The 8,303-nt window shown below is 31.8% G+C and overlaps 1 pseudogene; it reads right to left on the reverse strand.

Annotated features, from left to right (window-relative positions):
• Positions 1 to 1,904: 1,904 nt before the first annotated feature.
• Positions 1,905 to 3,687, reverse strand: LOC140695207 (heat shock transcription factor, Y-linked-like; annotated as a pseudogene).
• Between the last annotated feature and the right edge of the window lie 4,616 nt (positions 3,688 to 8,303).

Raw genomic sequence — 8,303 nt, forward strand, 5'->3', positions numbered from 1 at the left:
CTGAACCAGTCCATCTTAACCCCAGCCTACTAATGTAAGCAATAAAATAGCCACAATCAGAGTTGTGCTGACAAATTTAAAAGCTTGATGATTAAGTTGTAGGAACAACCACTGCTGTCCAGACACAGATCTCCTGCTGCAAGTGGTCTCTTTTCTTCTCTTGGAAAAGGTCATATTGTGGAATGCTGCAAGAGTTTACCCTGGCCCATTTGCCCTTTCTCCAGATAATCAAAGTCTTTCTTCACAACTGGTGACATATTTTCAGGACTCAATGTTGCCATTCCAGTCTTATCAGTTAACACTGGCTGCATGATTATGAGCAGAAGCCTTAGACAACCTGACATTGCCTACAATTTTTCCAGCATTTCAGGGCATTTCACATTCTGTAAATCCTTCACCTTTTATTTAAAATTAATAAGAAATAGACAAATTCTTCCATGAATATTTTATATTTCCTAATCTGCAGAAAATTGGTACTCATGCAGTTGGACAAATTTTTAAATTCACCACACTCACCTCCTTCTAGTCCACACATTTTAGGTTGCAATTTGGTTACCTAATACGACCACCTCAACCAAGGGTCTAGTACCTCTTTGATACTTCCTTTGTGAAGGTTAGAAGGGGCACAAGTTATGTGGGGTGCATAAACCTACATTAAATGTTTGCATTAGCACGGTCTCTTCTGGGCAAAGCTCTGATTCTAAGAAGTAAATAAATTAGAGGTCAGTATAGTTATTAATATGATGAAGAGAATCAGCTATTTTGGGGTGGGTGGGTGATGAAGAGTCAGGAAAAAATCCAGCAAATGGGAATGGAATGCTTTAGGCCTCAGGAGGCATGAATTAAGAAGAAAATAATACTTTATCTCCTGTAGCTACCTCCCCTTACTGTCTTGAGTGACTAGTCCATGGGCTATGGAAACTGCTAGTTTGTGGTGAAGAGTAAAGACAATAACGAAATATTGTGAAAACTATGAGAGATTTGTTGTTTCAGGAAAGTAGATTTTGCTTAAAGTCAACATGTATTTTTCATTCACTAAATACTAAAATGCATCCTGTGGCAAATGCTGTGCTTACTGTGCTAGTATCCCAGTTAGACAAGGAGAGGGTGATAGACAGAAAACTTCTGAAGAAGGTAGTTTCTGTGCTGAGACTGGGAAAGTCTAAGTAGGTAAAAGGATGACATCCAAAGTCCAAGGATGAGCTGGAGCAAAAGTGTTGAGGTTGCAGCTAACATACTTGACAAGCGTTTGCCTGGATTTATCTCCAGATACAGTGAAACATAAAGATATGCCAAGGTAGTCAGATGCCAGATTTATAAAGGAATGACTAAACTAAGTTCAGATCGTGTGCGTAGAGTTGGAAAGGCATTAAAAGCCACCCTGAGGACGTAAGCTTTTCTTTGGATGGAACATAAAAGCAAAATAAAGTATCGACTGAAAATATAGTGTAGACTCTTGAGGGCAGGGAATGAAAGCAACAATTGGAATGCTTTGAGAACAGAACAAAGAAGACAATAGATAAAATTTCTTCTCAAATTCAACCACATGCTGAATGTGCCAACTGAGACTACATCATGTGACCCTAATGATTCCAGGGATGACATATTAGAGACCATGATCCCAGGGCTGGTTTCTGAATTTCTCTCCTTCCACCCAATCCTAACTTAACACTTTTAATACATTCCAGGACGAACCAGAAACCACTTAGTACTTTTCCCTCTCTCCATGTTATAGTCTTCCTCCAAATTCTTCCATTTTCTCTTCTTCCTTACAAGAAATTTTTTAAATTAACTACCATATTGTTCCATTAAATGATAATATCAATCAAGTATCTCTTTTTATCTTTAAATTGTAACTTAGTCTCCCATTTATCTCTTAACACTATTTAAAAAAATAAGGTAAATAGAGGTACACATCTATGTTTATTTTTCAAATAACAAAATTGCAGATATTTTTCCAACGTCAATTTTAATCCTTGTATCCTGCATAATCTGATAGTCCTCTGGTAGATCAGTTGTGACTAGGATGACTTTCATAAACTGAAGATGTCTGATGAGTTGGCCTTGAAAGAGAGTTAGCTGATGTATCAGTAATCAATAGCACTGGAAACCGTGGGTTGCTACCTGGTTGAAGTTTAGTTAAAAGACCTTCATTGGCAGATATGTTGTGATATCTATTTGAAAAATAGAAGGTCCCACCATCTGTCCAAAATAATTCCTCTGTATGGGATACAAGTTGCTGTACTGAGAAGTAGAAGTTGTAGTTGTAATGAAGTTCACAACACGGCTATTTGCTTCAATGTAGCTGCTTTGAGAGTGCCCATGTACAGTGGTCAACTGATTTAAAATAGCACGTTGATTCACTGCAATTTGTTCTGGTGGTCTAACTGACATTGATGATGGAGGAGAAATATCACCTCTGATCGGGGTAGTTGTGTCCCCAATTATGTGGCTGGTAGAGGGCTTTCTTATTAGAGGCATGTTTAAATTTACAGAAGGTAAAAATGTACTGTCTCCACTAGTGTCACAGACAAAATCAGAATTATGTTTGTCCACATTTCCCACTGCTTTAGAGTGCTTCTTGTTGAAATCTTCAGCCAATGAAGATACCAGAGAGGCATTTTTAATCACAACTCTTCTTTTTATTCTCACTAAAAGCTGAGGAAAGACTCGTTTAACATTTGGAATATGATAGAACTACAGCTACATCCAAAGTAGAAAGATTTCAGTAATAATTTAAACCAAAATACATCACTATTATAAGCCTAACCTATAAAACCTCAGATTTCATGTTTACTATGCAAAAATAATATCATCAAAATATGAACATTACTGACAATATTTTGAAGTTCCTTATTTAGAAAATACACATTTAAATAGTATAGTCATCAAATTTAAGAAACTACCATTTGCAGTAATGGTGAATGCCACTTTTGAAAAGCAGCTTTAATACCTTTATTTAGATTTCTGGTAAAATTCATAGTTGCAAGCAAAGTTTCTTATAATGTGAATACTTAAGTCACTGTCCTCATTTTTTAGAATAAATAAAGGATTTTAGCCTTAGTAATTTTATACAATTTTCAAAATCTAGCTTTACATTTATATTACCATAGATTGATGTACAAAATAAAATTTTATATATGTTATGAAGTGGTAACTAAAGTTTCTGAATACCTTGCTTAAAACAGAGACTTCTTTTTCTTCTGCCAGAAAGTCTGCTAGAAATGCCGATCTTTGAAAATTCTGCCGCACTTTACTAAACCCATAAAACTTAAGCTGTCTAACTAAACTTTTCATTCTTCCAGTTTCAAATATTCTGAAAGGGGCCTTTCTTTCCAAAACTTCCTTCTTAAAGACATCTTCATCAATCACTATGGAAGTTCCATTATCATCCCTCCAGATGGGTTTATATTGGTCACTTCCAGCCATTTTCCAGAGTTTTCTTGGAAATGTCAGAGAACGAAAATCATTATCTTCATCTGGTTCAGAGACACAATGTATGTAACATGGCCTTTTAATTAAGGATTCTTCAGACAAAGTCTAAAAAGCAATTTTTTCAATCATAGACCTCAAGTCCAAATCCCCAGAGAATGTTTGATAACACAATAGAGATCTACCAGAATTTCCTTAACCAGTTGGTCCATCTTTATGAGACACCTCTTGAATTTCTGAAGAAACATGTGCCATTTCATATAACTTTTTCTACAGCTACTTTTCTAATCTGCATGATTTTGAGCATGCAGCTTCAAATGCTGCTTTGGCAGGCCTGCACAGATAAACTGCTAGGCCATCAGAGTGGTTCTCAACCTGAGTAGCTGTGACATCACAAAATGACTGGTCTCCTAGCAAATGAAGGGTAACATTCAGCCAGTGTTTACTTCTCACTCATTCAGCTAAAATGAAACATATAAGATGCTTATTTTTATAGAGTCATCTGCAAATATTATCTCCACAAAATCTTTTTATACAATTTAATTTTGGGGTTTATTAAATAAAACCAATCTCCTTCCTTTTGTACACAAATATATAACAGATTAGTGAACAGAGTATAAATAATGAAGAAAATATATAAAATTATTTTAAAGTTTAGGAATTTTAAATGAAATTTGTCTAAAACATGTACAGAAAAGTTATAACTATTTCAATATCATTTGTAATTAAAGTGAAACATAATTTGATTTGGTATTGGAAGCAGATATTTATGTGTGTACTTTAGAATATGTTGCTCTATATTCAAAACATGAGAAGAATAAATATGTGTTTATATGGTATGATTATGAAAAAATGGTTAATATTTATGAAATAAAATATTAAAATAATCAATGCAATTTAAGAAATCCCAAAGGGGGTAGTTTTGTTTTAAATTGTAATTCAATGCTATAATTGAAACAAAAGTAATTTAATATTCTACAATTATTTAGCAAAAGAGACAATCTTAAAAATTAAAAAAAAGAGACAATCTTATTGTAAATTTACAAATGTTTATTTTTGCCATTGTTTCACTCAGAGGTTTATCAACCCTTGAAGTAATAAATTTTCTTGTCATCTTTATAATCCATACTCTTGTGGCTTCTGCTAATTGTTCCAAAATGATGTTAATAAATAGACTTATGCACAAGATCCAGGGTTCAATAAGCAATGCCTCCATTAAGGGGTAAACAAGCAAACAATCAAAAAACAAAGATATAATCGTATGTGTCGGTTGGGGTGGAAAAGACCAGGTAATTCATTTTAGGAAGCAATATGTTTCTCAGTCCTGAAACAGTTGGTATTGTTATTATTTACGGCATTTTAAGGCAATTGTCTTGTGCACTAATTGTAAATAATAGCTATATTCTGTATCAGAAAACTGTAGTAAATCCAGTTCTACCAAAATTTATATTCTTTATTTAGAAATAAATTCCATTAAACATAAGCCAAGTTCAAAATGAGAGATAACATTTTTAATAAATAAATATACCCTCAAGCTACAATGTAAATTTTTCATTCAGTATCTGTAAATCCCATTCTAAATAAATATAAGCAACCTGAATTCATGGTATTTTATAAGTATTATAAACTATAGTTAAGTTGCAATTAGTCCTGATTCATAAGTATTATTTAACATACACAAATTTACATATGTGATACCATCCTTTTAAGAAACAAAGAATTCAAATATAACAATCTCAAAATATATAGGAAAACTATTGACAGATCTGATCTTTACATTTTTATAAAAATATTATTTAATTCGCTTTAGATAGAATGTAACTAAGCATAATAAAACCATATATGAAAAACCCATGACTTAAATCAAGTTCAATGTTAACATACAGGAATGTTTTCCTCTGGTCCAGTAATAAGAAAAATTAGCTCATTTTCACAAGTCCTAAATTACACTACTAGAAGTCCTAGGAAGAATTACTAGTCAAGAAAAATTATAAAATTCATTCATCTTGTAATAAAGGAGTGGTTTTTACACATGACATAAATATGCATACATAGAAAACTTCATAGACTCCTCCAGTGACTGTTAGAAATAATGAAGAAACTTAGTAAACTTGCAGAATACAAAATCAATATACAAATATCCGTTGCATTTTTGTATAGTAACAAAACATTATCAGAAATAGAAATTAGGAAAACAATTGTGTGTAAATTTATACCAAAAAGAATAAAATAGGAATAATATCATAAGTGAAATAAAAGTTCTAAACAAATATCTATATATTACAGGTGCAAGAAATATAAGTAAACAAAATAAATAGAAAGATATTGTGTGCTCATGGATTGTATACAATGTGAGGAAATATTGTAATCAATCTTTTACCTGTTCAATCTCCCCAGCAGTAATTATTGAGGAGAATGTCTTTTCTTAATTTTATACTCTTGATTCCTTTTTCATGGGTTAATTGATCATAGGTGTGAGGGATTATATCTGGTTGTTCTATTCTCTTCTATTGATTGATGTCTGTTTTTGAGCCAGTATCATTTTGCTTTAATTACTAAAGTTTTGTAGGACTGTTTAATATCAGAGTATTTTACACCATTAGATTTAATACCCTTTTTCAGGATTATTTTGGCAACTCATGATCTTTGTGGTTACATATAAATTTTAAAATTATTTGTTCAATTTACTGGAAAAATCTCATTGGTATTTTCACATGAATCACACTAAATGTAGATTCCTTTGGGTAGCATGTTTGTTTCAAACACATTGTTTCACATCATTAACATAAGAGATCATTTCATTTCTTTGGATCTGTTTTAATTTCCTTTATCAATGTTTTCTGTTTTTTAACGTATAGTTTTTCACCATATTTGTTAACTTCATTTATATGTGTTCTTTACATATATATATACTTATATACATAATATTTGTAACCTCGTTTCCTACACAAATACAGCAGGCAGAAGGCTGTGGCAAGACAGATTCAAATTCCTGAATGGAAGAAAGCTGTAATCTAATATACTTTATCAAACAAGGCTTTCTTTTAGAAGAAAGAGATATAAATAACTTCCACACAAGCAAATACTTAAAGAATTTAGCAAGAGAAAAAGAAATAAAAAAGATCTACTATAAATAAAAAAGAAGCAGGATGCTATAGAAAAGAGGAAGTCATTATTAGAAAGGTAATATATATAATGACTTACAACAGAATAAATATGATGTTGTAAAAGAAGAGATCAAAATTTATAAGGGTCACAGAATGAAACAGGAAAATAAAGACTGTTTTCTTCTTGTTTCTGTTGTCTGTTGTATGGGTTTGAATTTGTATTCTTATCAGTTAAAATAAACAAATATATTACAAGTCAATATGCATACAAAACAAGGTAACCATAAGTCAAAAGCTTACAATGAAGTCACAAAGCCAAAAAGAATCCAAGATTATAAAAGAAAACTTATCAACCATAGAAACAAAAACAAATGAACAAAAAGAAAATATCAAATCAACTGGAGAATGAAGTTCAATATGGAAATAAACATGTCTATCAATATTTATCACAAATGTTAATGGACGTAGTGCCTCAATCAAAAGATATTTATTGTCAGATGGGATAATATAACAAGACCCTACATTATGAAGCATAGAGAAGACCCACTATAGTAAGAGGAACACACATGAATTGAAAGTCAGAATTTCGAAAAATATATTCCATACAAATGTACATGACAAGAAAGCAGGACTAGCAGTACTGACTTCACACAAAGAGATTTTACAAAAAAGGCCATACAGAAAGATAAACAAGGACATGATATACTGATTAAAGGAGCAAATCAAAATGGGGATATTATACTCATTAAGGAATATGCACTCAGTATAGGAGCACCTAAATACATAAAGGAAACACTAATAGATAAAATTGAGAAATTCCTGGGAACAGAATCAATGTAGGAGACTATAACTCCCCATTATCATCACTGGACTGGTCTTTCACACAGAAAATTAATAAGGGAACAAAGATACTAAAATACATAATAAAATAATTGGAGATGCTTGATATTTTCAAAACAGTTCTTCTCCCCAAAACTGAATATATATTTTTTTCCTGTTCACAAGGAATATTTTCTATGAAAGATTACATACTCAGGCACTCAAGAAGCCTCAATAAATTTAATTAGATAAAAATTATTTTAAGCATCTTTTCTGAGTATAAGACCATGAAACTAGAAATCAATCACAGAAAACCAGGGAGAAAAAATAACAGCATCCAGATGAAAAAACATGGTACTAAAACAAGGGGGTCAGGTGCTGAAGTAAAAGAAGAAATTAAAAAAATACCTTGAGAAATATGACATACACTACACAAAGTCTATGGAATACTGTTAAAGCAGGCTTAAGATTGAAGTTCATAGTGACAAGGCCATCCTCAAATAAGAAGAACTATTTCAAATATGTAATCTAACGTTCTATGTAAACAAATCAGGAAAAGAAGAACAAACAAAATCAAAAGTCAAAAGACAGAGGGGAAAAAATAAAGATCAAGTAAGAAATAATTGAAATAGAGATTAAAAAAAGAAAATTCAATCAATCTCTTTTTGAAATAGTAAACAAAATTGAGAAATCTCTGGACAGACTTACCAACAAGAAAAGAGAGAGAACAGAAATAATATTAGAAATGAAAATGGATAAACTACAAAGAGAACAACAAATTTACAAAATATCATAAGGGAATACCATGAGTAACTGTGTGGAAATAAACTGGACAACCAGGAAGAAATGAAAAAGTTTTTGGAAAAATTCAGCCCACAAATATACCATCAAGGAGAAGTTAGCCATTTGAACATACAGATCACCATAAATGGAATAGAATTATCA

This window comes from Vicugna pacos, unplaced genomic scaffold (assembly GCF_048564905.1).
Source record: "Vicugna pacos unplaced genomic scaffold, VicPac4 scaffold_191, whole genome shotgun sequence".
NCBI lineage: Eukaryota > Metazoa > Chordata > Mammalia > Artiodactyla > Camelidae > Vicugna > Vicugna pacos.